Source organism: Coregonus lavaretus (genome assembly GCF_964263955.1).
Source record: "Coregonus lavaretus genome assembly, chromosome: 37".
NCBI lineage: Eukaryota > Metazoa > Chordata > Actinopteri > Salmoniformes > Salmonidae > Coregonus > Coregonus lavaretus.
The window spans coordinates 16,922,663-16,943,261 of record NC_140024.1 but is presented as its reverse complement, the minus strand read 5'-3'; positions in this window follow the sequence as shown (position 1 = coordinate 16,943,261).

Below are 20,599 nucleotides of genomic sequence, written 5' to 3'. Positions count from 1 at the left end.
GACGCAGGGGAAGAGGAGGGCCGTATGTATCCTTGTCTCAGAGATTCGTCTATGTAAGTCTCCATAGCTCTCTTCTCCTCCTGAGACAGAGGATACACATGGCTCCGTGGGAGCGCAGCCTTATCTCCCTGCCTATGGGGAGGCAACTGCGTCGCCCTCGACTTACTGAACACAATAGCCAAATCCCCATACTCAGGGGGAACGTGCAATGCGGGCACCTGGTTTGGACTCTCCACCGAGGTAGCCCCTACGGAAACGCCTAAACATCGACCCACACACTGGGCAGACCACTCCATCAGAGCCCTCTCCTGCCACGAAATAGATGGGTTATGGGTACTCAACCAGGGCATGCACAGCACCACCGGATACGCAGGCGAGTCGATCAGAAATAGCTGGATCATCTCCTGATGACCCCCCTGCGCACACATCCTAAGTGGCGCCGTGACCTCCCTGATCAAGCCCGCACCCAACGGACGGCTATCTAGGGCATGAACGGGGAAGGGGACGTCAACAGGGAGAAGGGGAATCCCTAAGGCTAAACAAAATTTCTTATCAACAAAATTCCCAGCCGCACCTGAATCTACCAGCGCCTTATGCTGGGAATGAGGTGCTACCTGTGGAAAACGCACAGGTATACAGAAGTGTGCAACAGAGAGCTCTGGGTGAGTGGGGCGCCTACTCACCTGGAAGGACTCCCCAGTGCGGGACCTGTCGTCTTCTCCCCTAGGAGGCCATCCCCAGCACCTAGCCGCGGTGTGTCCTCCCCGCCCACAGTTGGTGCAGGAGATGGACCCCCTCGTAATCCGACCCCACCTCTCTCTAGCGCCAGCGCCCCCGAGCTCCATGGGGCACGGCTCGGAGGCGCTGGAGGGTGAAATGGACGGACCCCCCTCGGGACGTCCGCGGGTAGCTAGCAGGGTATCCAGCCTGATGGACATGTCGACCAACTGGTCGAACGAGAGGCTGGTGTCCCTACAGGCCAGCTCCCTACAGACGTCCTCACGTAGACTACATCGGTAGTGATCGATGAGGGCCCGCTCATTCCACCCTGCATCCGCCGCTAGAGTACGGAATTCCAAGGCGAACTCCTGGGCACTCCTCTTCCCCTGCCGGAGGCAGAACAGACGCTCCCCCGCCGCTTTCCCCTCCGGGGGATGGTCAAACACCGGCCTGAAGCGGCGGGAGAACTCGTCGTACGTGATGGTGGTAGCGTCTATTCTCCTCCACTCTGCGTTGGCCCATTCCAACGCCTTGCCGGAAAGGCAGGAGATCAGGGCGGACACGCTCCCGTGTCCCGAGGGCACCGGGTGCACGGTGGCCAGGTAAAGCTCCACCTGGAGAAGGAATCCCTGACACCCGGCAGCGGTCCCATCGTAGGCCCTCGGGAGCGAGAGTCGAACTCCTCTGGGTTCCGGAGCGGGAATGGGCTGACTTGCCGATGGTGAGGGCAGGGAAGATGGCGGTGGAGGTGTCCCTCGGGTCTCCCAGCCTCGGATGGTGGTGATCACCTCCTGCAGGGCGGACCCCATCCGCAGGATCTGGTCATTCTGCTTGCGGACCCTGTCCTCCAGCGTCGCCTGTGCTGCTGCGGCTCCTGCTGATTCCATTCGAGCTGGTGTGTGATTCTGTCAGTGCTGCTGTAGGTGGGTGTGGTGGTGGAATCAGGCGCAGGACGCAGAAGTACAGTCCAAAGACTTTAGTGAAATATCCACAAGAGAAACGCACAAACTAGCCCGAAGGCGAAACTCCGCACGCAGGCGAAAACAAAACGGGCGCACTACACAGGTGCGACAAAACACTCCAACACAATGGAGAACAGCTCAACCGAGCAAACAGTAATACGTCCAGCAAAAAAACAATCACACACAACACTAGACAAACACAACGAGAACTTATAGGACACTAATTACACTAAACGATAACAGGTGTAACAACAATCAGACAAAAGCAAACGAACATAGAAACATGCAACGGTGGCAGCTAGTATTCCGGAGACGACGAACGCCGAAAGCCTGCCCGAGCAAGGAAGAGAGGCAGCCTCGGCCGAAACCGTGACAGCTCCTCTCCTCTCTCCCCAAACTCTCTCTTTTTCTTCCTCTCTCCCCAGCCCTGAGGCGTATGTTACTCAATCACTCTCTTCTCTTCTTTCCCCTTTTCCTCTCATTCCCTTTCCAATTAACAGCTGACCACCTCCCACCTGTTCATCCCCACGGGATCTTGGTGAACTTTCATCTCTAAATCGAGGTGCATCTAACTGGAGGAGATTGCGCTTCCATCGGGCTATATGAGATCCACCCCTGATATGAGTTTTCAAAATCAGAACCTGCATGCTACTCCTCTTTCACAATGTTGCTCCTTCTTCTCTGCCCTGCATCCCTATTGCCTTGCTCTTTTACAGTGCCGTATGGAAAGAATTCAGACCCCTTGACTTTTTACACATTTTGTTATGTTACAGCCTTATTCTAAAATGGATTACATTATTTATTATTTTATCTACACACAATACCCCATAATGACAAAGCAAAAACAGGTTTTTAGAAATTTTAGCAAATATATTACAAATTAAAAACAGAAATACGTTATTTACATAAGTATTCAGACCCTTTGCTATGAGCCTCGAAATTGAGCTCAGGTGCATCCTGTTCCCATTGATCATCCTTGAGATGTTTCTATAACTTGATTGGAGTACACCTGTGGTAAATTCAATTGATTGAACATGATTTGGAAAGGCACACACCTGTCTATATAAGGTATCACAGTTGACAGTGCATGTCAGAGCAAAAACCAAGCCATGAGGTCGAAGGAATTGTCCGTAGAGCTCCGAGACAGGATTGTGTCGAGGCACAGATCTGGTGAAGGGTACCAAAGAAATGTGTGGCCTTCATCACTCTTGATTGGAAGAGTGTTTGGAACCACCAACACTCATCCTAGAGCTGGCTGCCTGGCCAAACTGAACAATCGGGGGATAAGGGCCTTGCTCAGGGAGGGGAGCAAGAACCCGATGGTCACTCTGACAGAGCTCTAGAGTTCCTCTGTGGAGATGGGAGAACCTTCCAGAAGGACAACCATCTCTGCAGCATTCCACCAATCAGGCCTTTATGGTAGAGTGGCCAGACGGAAACAACTCCTCAGTAAAAGGCACATGACAGCCTGCTTGGAGTTTGCCAAACGGCACTTGAAGACTCTCAGACCATGAGAAACCAGATTCTCTGGTCTGATGAAACCAAGATTGAACTCTTTGCCCTGAATGCCAAGCGTCACGTCTGGAGGAAACCTGGCACCATCCCTACGGTGAAGCATGCTGGTGGCAGCATCATGCTATGGGGATGTTTTTCAGCGTCAGGGACTGGGAGACTAGTCAGGATTGAGGCAAAGATGAACGGAGCAAAGTACAGAGAGATCCTTGATGAAAACCTGCTCCAGGGCACTCAGGACCTCTGACTGTGGCAAAGGTTTACCTTACAACAGGACAATGACCGTAAGCACACAGCCAAGACAACGCAGGAGTGGCTTCGGGACAAGTCTCTGAATGTTCTTGAGTGGCCCAGCCAGAGCCCGGACTTGAACCCGATCAAACATCTCTGGAGAGACCTAAAAATTGCTGTGCAGCAACACTCCCCATCCTACCTGACAGAGCTTGAGAGGATCTGCAGAGAGGAATGGGAGAAACTCCCCAAATACAGGTGTTCCAAGCATGTAGCGTCATACCCAAGAAGACTCGAGGCTGTAATCACTGCCAAAGGTGCTTCAACAAAGTACTGAGTGAAGGGTCTGAATACTTATGTAAATGTGATATTTCTGTTTTAATTTTGAATACATTTGCTAAAATAAAATAAAAAACTGTTTTAGCTTTGTCATTATGGTGTATTGTGTGTAGATTGATGACGGGAAAAAACAGTTTAATCAATTTTAGAATAAGGCTGTAACGTAACAAAATGTGGAAAAAGTCAAGGGGTCTAAATACTTTCCGATTGCACTGTATTGCCTCTCTCACTCTAACCATGCTCTCTTTATTTCCATCCCTCTCACTCTTAGAGGAAAAGGGCCATCAAACTGTGTGCCATCAAACATTATCACTGAGTGGTTTCGTTCCCAGTGAACAGAGGAAACAGACTTTAAGCAAAAATAAAAACAAATGTCGGCTGAATGATGGAATTGAACCATTTCCCTCTGTGTTTTTACCGCCCTTGCAACAGTCCCCTGGCTCCTAAAAATAAGCACATCCTTTGATGTAGTCTACCATTAACTAGAGACTAGAGGGAGACTGAGGCAGGCTAAGGCAGTCTAAAATATGTGTGGTTGCACTCCCCTGCGTAAAAGCCCATATGTGATAATTACAAACACAAACCCGTTGCATCGTAAATAATTTTATTACGCAAGTCTGTTGAGTCACTGCTGTGGGCTGGCGGGGAATGAGTCAAGTTGGCTTCTCTGAAAAATAATAGATGTGATTGTGTTTGTTCGCTTTCATATGCAAACATCAGTAGGCCTATACTTCAGGAAATGCTATGAGGAACATGTTCAGTGTGTTGTCTTTTCTATATGCAAAATGTATGTGTTGTAGTTCCTTGCTTTGGACAGGAAAAGTTAGACCTAGACCTACAGTCAGGTCCATAATTATTGGCACCCTGTATAAAATAAATGTACAAATACTGAGCTATATTGCATGAAATTGTATTATTTTATACTACAATAATTGCCTAGAGAAAGAGATTTTGTTTCATAAATTATATTAAACAAAAACAGGGGTCAGAATTATTGGCACCCCTGTTTTCAGTACTCCAGCATCCTTCCCTTGCGAGGATAACGCCACTGAGCCTTTTTCTAAAATGTTTCATGAGATTGGAGAACACTTTGGGAGGGATCTTCAAACATTCCCCCTTACAGAATCTTTCCAGATCTTTGGATATTTTCAAACCATAGGTTTTCAATGGGGTTGAGGTCCGGAGACTGATGGCCATTGCAAAATGTTGATTTTGTGGTCAATTAATAATTTATTTGTGGATTTTGATGTGTGCTGGTGTGCGTGGCCAAAGAGGTCTACTTTCATGTCATCTGACCCTAGCACTTGGATTGGAATCAGTGCTATGGTCAGATGACATGAAAATAGACCTCTTTGGCCATGCACACCAGTGGTGGATTTGGCATAAAAAAATGGAAGCATAAGCAGAACAGTACCTCATACCTATGGTAAAATATGGTGGCGGATCTTTAATGTTATGGGGCTATTTTGCTTCCACTGGTCCTGGGGCGTTTGTTAAGGTCAACGGAATTATTACCTTTACCAAGTACCAGGACATTTTAGCCCAAAACCTGGTTGCTTCTGGCATGAGACTGACACGTGTGGATCTTCCAGCAAGACAATAACCCCAAGCACACTTTAAAATCCAAAAAGAAATAGTTGATTTACTACAAAATCAACATTTTGCAATGGCCATCTCAGTCTCCGGACTTGAACCCCATTGAAAACCTGTGGATTGAATTGAAGAGGGCAGTCCATAAGACCAAAGGATATCAAGAATCTGGAAATAATATGTATGAAGGAATGGTGGTCTAAGATCCTTCCCAAAGTGTTCTCCAATCTCTTTTTTTATTGTTGAAAAAGACTCTTGCAAGGGGAGGGTGCTAGAGTATTGAAAATAGGGGTGCCAATACACTTGACCCCTAAAACCTCTTTCTCTGAGCAATTGTATTAGTATAAAATAATATAATAATTAGCATATAATATAGCTCAGCATTTGTATAATTTATTTGATACAGTCTTTTTTGCTCTTATGAACTTTATCAAGGGTGCCAATAATTATGGACCTGCCTGTAGGCTACATATAGGATCAAAGGCGAGATAAATAAATGTATGCATTGCTTTGAATTGCCTTCTTCAAATATCTTTAATCAAGGCACTTTTAGTCTGGGAAAATGTGCATGATATGACCACAACCTATGTGCAAACTGTAAGCTGCCTCATTATTCGTTTCCTTGCTGAGATAACTGAAGGCATTTTCTCAGTCAGTGTCAACCCTTCCCACCCCAAACAAGAAGGAACAGGAGCAGAGACAAGCATGCTGATAAAAAATAAAAAATAAATGTTATTTTCAGCACAGTAAAAGCCTGACTTCTCTGCTTATCCCCTCGACGCTGCCTTTATCTGCAGTTTTATATAGTCTACTCTGTGGTTGCGTTGTAGGAGGACGAGAGGCGGATTCAAAAGTTTCAACCCGAGTTGGGACCGCAGTGGAGGCTTTCATGACACCTGCTGGTGTGTTGCCCCGCTATCCCCGGCCTTCCCCGCTCTGCTTGCATTTCCCCCGCCATCCATCTAGCTGTCATCCCAACGATAAACGCGCCCAGCGCGCCGTGTCTGTCCGCATCCATTGGACGGATCCGCAGGCTTTTATATTCTCATCTTCCGCCTGCGTATTCCTTTGAAGACTGAAATAAAGCGCGGAAGAACTTTGAAACAATGTTACAGAAGATGAAGTAGCATACCTCTCACAGGTTAGATAAAGTATCAATGAAAACGTGTGATTGCACCAACACTTCCTGTTTATCGATTCGTAGCCGACTTGTTTCTTGTTACACATCTGAGAAAACAACTTCCACACCTGTTTCAAAACGCTAATCGAGAAAATACGCAATTCTTAGACTTTTTCCCCTCCTGGAATGGAGGTATTGTTTCTTGTAAACCTCCATTAAGATGGATTTAATCAAGTATGTACCTTAGTATGAAGCTTAGTAGTATGACGCTTAGTAATCAAACATATTAATAAAGTGCTGAGATAAAGTATAGGTCTACAACATCACTAGCACACACTGCTTATGTCCCATGTCCAAGCAAGGCTCTTTTTTTCTCTCATATATCCAAGGGCTCAGAAGCGAGGGAGCTAGAGAGGGAGAGGCAGAAGGTAGAAAGAAAGGGGGTAAACAAGAGACTATACCCTACTTGAATATAATGAGAGGGGCAGAGGAGAGTGTGTGTGCGTGCATGTGTGTGTGTGGAGGGGGCTGAGAGGGGGAGAGAGAGATCATTTTAATTTCGAATAAAATAATTTAAAAGCTGGATTACTTATTGCGGGGGGGGGGGGGGGGGGGGGTCCGCGGCTGAGCAAACACACAGGCGGGTTCCAGCTAGAATGTCAAACGCGTCCCTCCATCACTGCAGCCATTGATAGAAATGTCTGTTTCCAGTCTGTTGGCTAGGTGCATTTAGGTCGTTGGGCTCATAGCCTGCGTCGGTGCCTTGGAGACAGCCGCGCTACGCTCTACACTGCTCCGCTATTTCCCCTGACCCTGTGTAGGCTCTCGCGCTCAGTTAAGCAAACACTAGACTCACTGATCATCAGCTGCTCTTCAACAAATCAGTGTGCGATTCTGCAAGAGCGAGTGCACATCGTAGGCTATTCTTTCTCTGCACTCTCTCTCTCCAGGATGGATTTACCTTAATAGCGGAGACAGCTACCTCGTATCCCGAGTGAGGGGAGTCTTATCAATTGCCAAGTTTAGTCTATTCCTGGAGTTTTGAGTGGTGAAGCAAGCGTTTTTTCCTTCCTTGAACCTCACTCGTATTTCACCACCTTTGCTCGCATCAGCTGGAGCGAGAGCTGCCGCTTCACGATGGCAGGAGCGGGAATATTTCTGTGCATTCTGCTGTTACAGTGTTTTATCTCCACTGCGCTGTGCAACGCCGGGTTCGCCTTCACGGAGGAGCCCTCGGAGAGAGCTGGGAAGTCAGACGGGTATTGTAGTCGGATATTACGGGCTCAGGGAACTCGGAAGGAAGGCTACAATGAGTTTCGACTCCGAGTCGAGGGGGACCCAGAAAATTATCAGCCTGGGAGCACTTACAGAGGTAGTGTATTGCGTCCTTTTGCGCGCACATTGTCTGACACACAATAGGGTATTTTTTGCCTTTACACTATTTCTCTTTTGTGTTTAGCTCATGTGAAGACAAGGACCAGTATTGTGATCATTTATAAGGAAGTGATAGCCTAGAAGTCAGAGCTGGGTTATGACAAGTCACACTCTCTTGTGGAAAGAGGAGTTGGACACAGACCAGAATGCCCTCATACTGTAACTTCATAGGCGTCTGTTTAACTTTTGATGGTCTAACTTCATTTTTGGTAACTCTATCTGCAAACTCATTGGTCATTATAGATAACATTTTGATTAATTAGTCTAACAAAGTCTAATTTTGGCTCAATCACTCATCACATCACAGTTTTATTCAAACACATTATCTCAGGGAAGCTACTGTATATCAGTACAGTAATGATAATGACACTAATAAGGACAGCAATTGCCAGTTGTGTCACCAAGTGAAGCGCTAATTTCTCTTCTGATTGGTATAGCTTATAAAGATATAATTCATATGAGGAACTGAACGAATCCAGAAGGGTTAGTACTTTAGGATTTTGCATACCTTTATTAAACCTATCAATCTGTTTCCAATCAGTTTGTTTTCTTCACTGACTGTGTGTTTGTGATCCCCAGTGACTCTGTACGCATCCAGTCCCGCTTACTTCAGAGGCTTCACCCTCATCGCTCTGAGGGAGGGCAGGGAAGGAGACAAAGAAGAGGACTATGCTGGACATTTCCAGGTAAGACAACAAGGAGACTGCCCATTATACAGTTGAAGTCGGAAGTTTACATTCACCTTAGCCAAATACATTTAAACTCAGTTTTTCACAATTCCTGACATTAAATCCTAGTAAAAATTCCCTGTCTTAGGCCAGCTAGGATCACCACTTTATTTTAAGAATGTGAAATGTCCGAATAATAGTAGAGAGAATGATTTATTTCAGCTTTTATTTATTTCATCACATTCAAAGTGAGTCAGAAGTTTACATACACGCAATTAGTATTTGGTAGCATTGCCTTTAAATTGTTTAACTTGGGTCAAACGTTTCGGGTAGCCTTCCACAAGCTTCCCACAATAAGTTGGGTAAATTTTAGCCTATTCCTCCTGACAGAGCTGGTGTAACTGAGTCAGATTTTTAGGCCTCCTGCTCGCACACACTTTTTCAGTTCTGCCCACACATTTTCTATAGGATTGAAGTCAGGGCTTTGTGATGGCCACTCCAATACCTTGACTTTGTTGTCCTTAAGCCATTTTGCCATAACGTTGGAAGTATGCTTGGGTCATTGTCCATTTGGAAGACACATTTGCGACCAAGCTTTAACTTCCTGACTGATGTCTTGAGATGTTGCTTCAATATATCCACATAATTTTCCTTCCTCATGATGCCATCTATTTTGTGAAGTGCACCAGTCCCTTCTGCAGCAAAGCACCCCCACAGCATGATGCTGCCACCCCCGTGCTTGACGGTTGGGATGGTGTTCTTCGGCTTGCAATCTGCCCCCTTTTTCCTCCAAACATATCGATGTTCATTATGGCCAAACAGTTCTATTTTTGTTTCATCAGACCAGAGGACATTTCTCCAAAAAGTACGATATTTGTCCCCATGTGCAGTTGCAAACCGTAATCAGGCTTTTTTATGGCAGTTTTGGAGCAGTGGCTTCTTCCTTGCTGAGAGGCCTTTCAAGTTATGTCAATATAGGACTTGTTTTTGCTGTGGATATAGATACTTTGTACCTGTTTCCTCCAGCATCTTCACAAGGTCCTTTGCTTTTGTTCTGGGATTGATTTGCACTTTTCGCACCAAAGTACGTTCATCTCTAGGAGACAGAACGCATCTCCTTCCTGAGCGGTATGACGGCTGTGTGGTCCCATGGTGTTTATACTTGCGTACTATTGTTTGTACAGATGAACGTGGTACCTTCAGGCGTTTGTAAATTGCTCCCAAGGATGAACCAGACCTATGGAGGTATACAATTGTTTTTCTGAGGTCTTGGCTGGTCTTGGCATGATGTCAAGCAACGAGGCACTGAGATTGAAGGTAGGCCTTGAAATACATCACAGGTACACCTCCAATTGAGTCAAATGATGTCAATTAGCCTATCAGAAGCTTCTAATGCCATGACATAATTTTCTGGAATTTTCCAAGCTGTTTAAAGGCACAGTCAACTTAGTGTATGTGAACTTCTGACCCACTGGAATTGTGATACATTGAGTTATAAGTGAAATAATCTGTCTGTAAACAATTGCTGGAAAAATTACTTGTGTAATGCACAAAGTAGATGTCCTAACCGACTTGCCAAAACTATAGTTTGTTAACAAGAAATGTGTGGAGTGGTTAAAAAATGAGCTTTAATGACTCCAACCTAAGTGTATCTAAACTTCCGACTTCAACTGTATGTCATTGAAATGATACAACATGCAAATGTAGATATTACAACATTAATATTTTTTTATTTCTAAATCACCTTTGGTTATTCAGGTGAAAGTAACGTTCTTTTAAGATGCAGTCAGTCATATCAGAAGCTAGCAGATTCATTACTTACTGTACCAACAACAGCTGCAAATTCCAATAAAACTACATCACGTTTTTAAGTTCACTATCCTTGCTTTGTCTATCATGAATCTAGCAACAAGGTTTTGTAGGACAGATTGCAGTATTTATTTAGTTTCATAGCAAAAATAGTTTGTTAGAACATTTCTCACACTGGCTTTAGCCAGGTAGGGAGCAGGCCTGCCCAGGCAAGCGCAGGGGGGTTGCCTAGCAACATGTGCCTCAGAGGGAGACAATGTCTTCATAGTTCGGCAGATTCCCATGTTTTGTGAATCTGTTCGGACCGAACAGCTAGCCGACAGCTAAAATGTCTATGAAAAAATAAGATTTCAGCTAATAGAGAGAAGTATCTGACAAAGTAACTACATTATGGCATTCATTAATCATAAACTATTTACATATAATAGAAATGTGGGTACATTTGTGGACCAAATTCCTACTTACTTAACCTTTAATAACAGAATTTAAGTTTATCCACAGTGTAAGTCAATTACATTTTGAATATACTGTATTTCAAGTTTGCATGACACAGGAACAAAAGAAGGCTGCTCTCAAAATTCACAAAAGCAGAGTAGGTTTTTATACCCTATTCATATTATGGTGTCACGACCGTTTACGTACGAGACGGACCAAGGCGCAGCGTGATAAGCGTACATTTTATTTAAGTACTTAACACACGACAAAACAACAAACAAACGATACGTGAAGTCCTAGGTTACACAAAACAAACCTTTACAGAACAAGATCCCACACCGACTAGTGCCAAACAGGCTGCCTAAGTATGGTCCCCAATCAGAGACAACGAGCTACAGCTGCCTCTGATTGGGAACCACCCTGGCCAACATAGATCTACATGATCTAGAAAACACAACATAGAAAATATGACATAGAAACTCCACACCCTTGCTCAACATTTAAGAGTCCCCAGAGCCAGGGCGTGACATATGGAGTCAGTCAGTCAGCCAATCAGTCACTGGGGGCACAGCAGTGCCAGCGAATAGGGAGTGTATTGATGCAGACATATGATATACAGGTGCACGGATATCCTCTCTCCCAGAGCAGAGCAGAGCAGAGCAGAGCCAACACACTTAACCACACCTGGCAGAACAATTACATCAACACCATATGCTCCCTCTGGACTCCCGTATCCTGCACACTGCTGTGCCGGCTCTCACCCACTCCACTCTGTGTGTGTGTGTGAGAGAGAACTCCCAACATAATCTGTTCCCCTCTCAGACCCCTCCTACCAGAGTCGTTCTGTTTCACACACCATCTTGGAGGAAGCACGATTACTCTCACCTCACTTCCTCTAATACCTCTATTTACGGCCCTCCTCTCTATTCCTGTGTGTGTGTGTGTGTGTGTGTGTGTGTGTGTGTGTGTGTGTGTGTGTGTGTGTGTGTGAAAAAGAGAGTGTGTGTGAAAATGGGAAAAGGAGCCTTGTGCCAGTCAGGGAGAGCCCAGGTGTGTGAAATGTGGCAATGCATGCATGTACGGTGTGCACACACACACAAATCTGGCCAAGTTCAGTGCCAAGATCGTTCCCAGCCTACACAGATGGCTCCAACTGGACTGGAAAAGGGAGGGAGCGAGAGAGGGAGAAGGAGGGATCGAGGGAGTGTTTTCACACTTAGGTGTCAGGGGATATTGTAGTACATCTCCAGCTCTGATTAGGCACTCCAGGTTCTAGTGTGGTGTGAGATGGGCTGGGGGAGACAGAGGTTTCAGGCCAAGAACACACAGCAGGTGAATTGGCCAAGAAGATGTTGTTTATAGGTTTCATAACCAGATTGCTGGGCCAGAGGACTGATACTCCTCCCTTACAGACACTATTTTAACCAAACAATGTTATGAAGCCATTTGTTAAACTAGTCACGCACAACCTGACTGAAATCTTTGAGTGATATGAATAAATCAATGAATACTGAGCTCAGATAATGCTGAGGTGCAACTTTTGCAATTTATATTATATTTATGACCTTTATATAAATTATATTTGCACCTTGTAACAACGGTAAATGTAAAAACACCGGTAAATGTAATAACTTCCTATTTGTAATAATTTTTCCATTTTGGGGGGGTAATACACCCGTTAAATGTAATATCTTGCCGATAAACTTAATAAAATGTTGAACGGTAAATAATTTTCTGCAATATTTCGCTGCAAACAATAATTAATTGTTAGGATGTCACAAAATGGTCACCTAAAGTCGCCAGGATGTTGTGTCATGGTCCCCTAGAGGTTTTTTTCTAGTTTCCAGTTGGTCCCGGGGATGTTCGTGGGACATTGTGTCATGGTCCCCTGAAGATTTTTTCTAGTTCCCAGTTTGACCCGGAGACGTCCCAAAGGCCATTGTGTCATGGTCGCCTGGAGGTTTTGTCTAGTTCCCGGTTTGTCCCAAGGATGATTTTGTGACGTTGTGTCATGGTCTCCTGGAGGTTTTGTCTACTGATCCATTCACAGTTCTTTGTCTTTTGGCAATGCTAGTCACACACACACACACACACACACACACACACACACACACACACACACACACACACACACACACACACACACACACACACACACACACACACACACACACACACACACACACACACACACACACACACAAGATCAGCATGCCCCAAATCCAGAGGTTGTGAGTTTAAATCCCAGGTGGGGTCATATTGAAAAGTCAGTAATAATAATAATAATAATAATAATAATAATAATAATAATAATAATAATAATAATAATAATAATAATAATAATAATAATATGCCATTTAGCAGTACTGAAGTTATCATGTCAAATGTAATCATATTGTTATTGATTAAATATTTTTACACTGTTTTAGCTAAACAGAGTACCACTAACCTTAAAACCCCCATACTATTCCATTACTTTACTTATAACAGTTTGGGACACCTAGGACAATCACGTGACAAATACCTTCAAGAACGTCCAGGGTAGCTTCAGAGCACCATGACACATCATCGCAAGAACATCCTAAATACGTCCTCGGGGAAGACCCGGGACCAACTGGGAACTAGACAAATGCTCCAGGGGACCATCATATAACATCCCAAGAACATCCTAAAAACTTTATCAAGGACGTCCCTGGGACAAACCGAGAACTACACAAAACCTCCAGGGGACCATATCACAATGTCCCAAGAATGTTCTAGAAATGTCCTCGGTGACGTCCCCGGGACAAACCGGGAACTAGACAATACCTCCAGGTGACCATGACACAACCCCCCATGAACGTCCTAAAAACGTTTTAAAGGGTCCCCCAGAGAACTTTCCCTTGGGACCATCACGCGACGTCCTAAGCACCATTAAAATGAACGTCCCGAAAACATCATAAAAAGGTCCTGATATGGTCCTCAGTGACGTCCTGGAAACTTTCAGGGAACTAGACAAAGGTCCCCCAGAGAACGTTCTAAGAACTAGTAAAAATAAATTCCTGAGAATGTTCTAAAAAGGTCCTGACATGGTCCTGGGTACTTACAGGAAACAGAGAATGTTCCCTTGGGACCATCACGTGACGTTCTTAGAATGTTCTCGGAACATCAGAGCGATAACGTCACACCGAAACCCTTAAGGGACATAATGGGAACGCTGCCGAATGTCCTTTAGGACGTCCTCTGTTTGCTGGGTTACTGCTGTTCAACTTTCATCTCAACGAAGGCATGTATGTGCATGTATTTTTTTTTTGCTCTTTATAGTGTGCAGATTCGTAAATTCTTTGTCGATATATTTCACCGAATCATTTTCCGGGTATATGTAAATGTCTTTGCAAATAAAGATGATTCTGATTCTGAATGTTATTGAACAATATAACTTTTTTATTTAATGCTTACAGAGCTTGGACGTCAGCACATCAGAATATACAATTGTTTTATTCCATACTCCAAACAATGTATATAGCCTCAAGCATGGTTTACTGAACCACTTTTGTTACACTGCACCCCACATTTCACCTCCTCACAGATACCTATCCAGGTCACAGCACCAATGAGACAGACTGGTGTCTAACCTAGGTCTCATGCAGGCCACAAGACTGTGTTACCCTGCTAAGCTTCAATGTAGGCATTAGCGCACTGAGTTTACAAAAAGTCTCATTACAACTACCCGTAATTTTCGGGCCTTTTTTCCAATTTTTCGACCCTGCGGCTTATATAACGGTGCGGCTAATCTATGGATTTTTACAGCTAACGGCCACTAGAAGACCTCCTAAATCTATGGATTTTACAGGTTGTTACAGTCCACCAACTTTAACTCTATGGGCTCTATGACCGGTCCGCGCACCCCACCTTTAAGCGGCGGGCTCCAGCAGGAAAAGCTGGAGGCCAGAAAAGAGTGAGACAGGTAGCGCGCAAAAGTAAAAGTGGAACCGAGAGTGGTACGAGAGACAGAACGAGAGCAAGACAGACAAACATTACGAGAGCGAGACAGTTTGTGCAAAGGAAGTTTTCATGCACAAACCCTCATTATGGAAAACAAACGTAGAAATGCATGTGATGCAGCTTTTAAGTTAAAGGCAGTCAATCTGGCTGTCAAAACATCCACGATCATTAACGGGTTCTGAAAGGCTGGACTGCTGCGTGATGAAGAGGAGGACGCCGCCACAGCTGAGGCCCTTCAGTTGCTGTTCGATTCCGACAGTGACGAAGAGGAGTTCGTTGGTTTTGAGAGCGACAACGAAGGAGAGAGGAGAGTGGCTGACGAAGCCACCCTGAGCCTGTTCGTTTCCGACACTGAAGATGAGGACTTTGGTGGTTTTAGTACGCAGGAAGAAGACGGAGATGAGGATTAATGACTTGACTTTTCTGGTTACAGCTGTGTACTGCACCTTAGCCTAAAAGATGAAGACGAGGATTAATGACTTTTCTGGTAGGCTGATTACCGTATATTTTAAGCAGCCGTGTTGCTGCAACTTTAGGCTTACGCGCTTACTGTCGTGTTACAGGCACTTTATTTTGCACTTTAAAAAAAAACAAATTTAATTTAGCCATTGATATTGCCTCGTCAAGCGCTGTAAGCTTTGTTTTTTGTTATGGTACTACTGTAGGCTATAATGTAGATAAATATTCAAAGATGTGCACACTTTTTCAAGGTTTTTCAAAAATTAAGTTAAGTGGTTAAATCAGGGGTGTCAAACACATTTTAGCTCAGGGGCCACATGGAGGAAAATCTATTCCCAAGTGGGCCGGACCAGAAAAATCATGGTATATATAACTTAAAAACAACAACTTCAGATTGTTTTCTTTGTTTTAATACGATCAACATACAACATAAAGCTGGAGCCTGAGGACAGTGTGTCCAAAATAGTACAAGTACAACATCACTATTAATCATAAAACACGTCAAGTTTATTTGAAAATTCTAAAGAAAAAGAACACACAAACACACAATGCCTCAGTGATTCACAGAACTGTTTCACAGATCACAGAACTATATCAGGGTGTCATTTCTTAGGCAAAAATGTAGATACAAATAATGAAATCCTGTTCCCCAAACAAGTGCAAGAACCCAAGAGTCAAGAATAGGTTAAATATACAAATAAAATAAAATCAATTAAAAACAATAGCACATCAACATAAAAACATATAAACATAAAGCTGGAGCCTGAGGACAGTGTCCAAAAGCACAACATCACTATTAATCATAAAACACCTCAAGTTATTTGAAAGTTCTGAGGACAAAGAACACACAAACACACAATGCCTCAGTGATTCACAGAAGTATATCACAGATCACAGAACTATATCAGGGTGTCATTTCTCAGGCAGAAATGTAGATAAAAATAATGAAATCCTGTTCCCCAAACAAGTGCAAGAACCACAGAGTCAAGAATAGGTTAAATATACAAATAAAATAAAATCAATTAAAAACAATAGCACATCAACATAAAAACATATAAACATAAATCTGAAAGCGTTGCTCAAACTCCCGTAACAGTCCCGTTATTTTATCTTTGAACTGCTTCATGTCTGCCACATGTTGGGTCGCGCACACATTTTTCAGACAGGGGAAGTGAGCTGCATCACCACCGGCAAGTTGCTTCTCCCACAATGACAGCTTCAACTTGAAAGAACGTATGCTGTCATAATACTGCGTGACAACTTTGTTGCGCCCTTGCAGCTGTTTGTTCAAGTTATTCAGGTGCTCTGTAACATCCACCATAAATGCAAGGTCCTGCATCCATTCTGCGGAATGAAATTCTAACACTGGTTTGCCCTTTTCTTCCATGAACTGTTCAATTTCTTCTCGTAAATCAAAGAAACGCCTCAGCACAGCACCTCGGCTTAACCATCTTACCTCAGTGTGGTATGGCAGGCCATAGATGTGGTCTTTCTCTCTGAGAAGGCTGTCAAACTGATGGTGATTCAGGCTTCTGGATCGGATGAAATTAACAGTTTGGATGACCACCTTCATGACGTTATCCATCTTTAATGACTTGCAACACAAAGCCTCCTGGTGCAAAATACAGTGAAAAGTCAAAAAATCACGTCCTCCATTTGCAGATTGCACTTTCTCTCTGAACTTTGTCACAACGCCTGCTTTTTTCCCGATCATTGAGGGCGCACCATCTGTAGCCAGGCTGACAGCGCGGGACCAGTCCACTCCGACCCTGTCCAGCGCGCCGACGAGTGCGGTAAAAATATCAGCTGCTGTCGTTGTATCTGTCATCGGCACCAACTCCACGAACTCCTCGGTGACGGTCAATGTGTCATCAACTCCGCGGATGAAAATGGCCAGTTGTGCAACATCTGTAATGTCCGTGCTTTCATCAATTGCAACCGAAAACGCAATAAATGACTTTACTTTTTGCTTCAACTGGCTGTCCAAATCCACTGAAAGATCGGAAATCCTGTCTGCAACTGTGTTTCTTGTCAGGCTGATATTTGCAAAAGCCTGCCGCTTTTCAGGGCACACAATCTCCGCTGCCTTCATCATGCATGTTTTTACAAATTCACCCTCGCTAAATGGTTTTGAAGCCACTGCGATTTCATTAGCAATGAGGTAGCTAGCTTTCACTGCAGCGTCACTGATGTCTCGGCTGTGAGTAAACACAGACTGCTGTTTCTTCAGACCCGCCAACAGTTCATTCACCTTCTCTCATCTCCGCTGTCCTTGAAAGTTGTCATATTTGTCGGCATGAAGACTCACATAGTGGCGACGAAGGTTATATTCTTTCAGCACTGCAACATGCTCTGAACACACCAAACATACAGCTTTCCCATTCAATTCCGTGATTAAATAGGATGACCATTTTTCTTGGAACACTCTGCACTCTGCGTCCACTTTTCTCTTTTTTGACAGAGACATATTGGGGCAATGAGGGTGCCAAAGCACATAATGTTAAAAGTAGAAGCCGTAATAAATATCGCGGGCAAAACAAAGTAGCTCATTGGCTGCACGTGCTTGACCTACTTGCTCTGCCCCGGTATAAACAGTTTGCTTGCTTAACACAATTGCTATTGCGCCATCCAGTGGACGCAATTGGAACAGCAGTTTATTTTATAGAAAAATTGCAGCGCATTTTTATACTTTACAAAAATATATATATATATTTTTTTATATATATATATATTTTTTCAAAATCATCTCGCGGGCCGGATTAAACCCGTTTGCGGGCCTGATCCGGCCCGCGGGCCGTACGTTTGACACCCCTGGGTTAAATGATTGTGACACTTTTAACTAATTTTGCTGGGGAACCCCTAGCACTCCCTCAAGGACCACTGGTTGAAAACCACTGCTGTAGATCACTGCCGGTATGTGCGCTGGGAGCGCACTGTTTAAGTTTGAAAGTTGAAAAGTTTGTGTGTCTGAAACGCTATGTGATACAGTACAGTTTACACAGCACAGTATATGTTCTGTAGCTACTATTGCACTAAATGGTAACACTTGAATACGTTATGCAAAAATGCAACTTGTTTGTTGAAATGTTAATAAATGGGAGCTTCCTCAAGCAGCCATCTCTTTCCCGACAATCCCCTCTGTGCACGAACCTTACATATGGTAATTAAACATTAAAACACCTGCGGCTTATAATCCAGTGCGGCTTATATATGTACACATCATTCAATATCATTCAATTTAGCTGCTGCGGCTTATACTCCGGTGCGCCTTATAGTGCGGAAAATACGGTACATCACTTTTCAGGAGCTATCCCCTACTGCCTTGGTGGCCATGAGTAAGGCACTTTGCCCCCTGCTACGGGCAAGGGCAGGGCTGACCGTGTTATGCTCCAAGCCTGTTCTGTGTTTGGTGTGTCATAGTGTTGGGTACAGTGACAACAAAAATACATGTCTCCATTATACAATAGGCTTTTATTTTTAAATCAAATGTTGCCTGAATATGTGTGTTTGTGTGTTATTTTGAGCCTATGTGTTCCTGTGAGTGTGTGTGTACATGCGTTTGTTTGTAATACTACATACTAAATACTATAATAAATACAATAATAAAGGGGGTATACATATGCAATGATAACACCTTTATGAAATCATTCATAAGCCCTTCATGAATGTTGCAGTATTATTAATCAACCTTCATACCACATTAATCATCAGTCATATGTAATCTTCACAACAAAAGTAATGTATTCATTACAGTATTATAGTAGAAATATCTGGTTGGATTGAGCTTGAAGCGTACTGGTGCTACTGACTGGGTTAGTTCTGCACAGGACAAGACTTTGATAGCCTCTGCTGAAATGAAGCCAAGGTGTTAGCTTGTGGCGCTAATGCAAGTCTCCAGGTTTCAGGCACGTTTACTCAACATGTTAATTTGACACCAATTGCCATTGTGTCATCCAGATTTGAAATCATTCAAATTCTGTCTGGAGTGCCAGATTGATGGGTTTTGCACTTTTAGGACTATTCCATGTCCATCAAAGTAAGGGAAGTAATACATGAAGACATGGATGTTTGGATGTTATTACATGATCGGTTGAAGTTATTATGTTATTCATCAAAGAAGTTGCTACTGACCTGATAACTTAATAACCACGGGATAACATAATAGTCCCGTGTAGCTCAGTTGGTAGAGCATGGCGCTTGCAATGCCAGGGTTGTGGGTTCGATCCCCACGGGGGACCAGTATGAAAAAATCGATGCACTCACTAACTGTAAGTCGCTCTGGATAAGAGCGTCTGCTAAAATGTAATAATAAGCTTGATTAATAATAATCAAGTAAAATGTTACCCAATTATGTTTGTGTGTGTGTGTATGTACAGTTGAAGTCGGAAGTTTACATACATCTTAGCCAAATACATTTAAACTCAGGTTTTCACTATTCCTGACATTTAATCCTAGTAAAAATTCCCTGTTTTAGGTCAGTTAGGATCACCACTTTATTTTAAGAATGTGAAATGTCAGAATAATAGTAGAGAGAATGATTTATTTAAGCTTTTATTTATTTCATCACATTCCCAGTGGGTCAGAAGTTTACATACACTCAAATAGTATTTGGTAGCATTGCCTTTAAATTGTTTAACTTGGGTCAAACGTTTCGGGTAGCATACCACAAGCTTCCCACAATAAGTTGGGTGAATTTTGGCCCATTCCTCCTTACAGAGCTGGTGTAACTGAGTCAGGTTTGTAGGCATCCTTGCTCGCACACGCTTTTCCAGTTCTGCCCACACATTTTCTATAGGATTGAGGTCAGGGCATTGTGATGGCCACTCCAATACCTTAACTTTGTTGTCCTTAAGCTATTTTGCCACAACTTTGTAAGTATGCTTGGGGTCATTGTCCATTTGGAAGACACATTTGCGACCAAGCTTTAACTTCCTGACTGATGTCTTGAGATGTTGCTTCAATATATCCATATAATTTTCCTTCCTCATGATGCCATCTATTTTGTGAAGTGCACCAGTCCCTCCTGCAGCAAAGCACCCCCACAGCATGATGCTGCCACCCCCGTGCTTCACGGTTGGGATGGTGTCCTTCGGCTTGCAAGAACCCCCATTTTCCTCCAAACATAACGATGGTCATTATGGCCAAACAGTTATATTTTTGTTTCATCAGACCAGTGGACATTTCTCCAAAAAGTACTATATTTGTCCCCATGTGCAGTTTTTATGGCGGTTTTGGAGCAGTGGCTTCTTCCTGGCTGATTGGCCTTTCAGGTTATGTCGATATAGGACTCAATTTACTGTGGATATAGATACTTTTGTACTTGTTTCCTCCAGCAT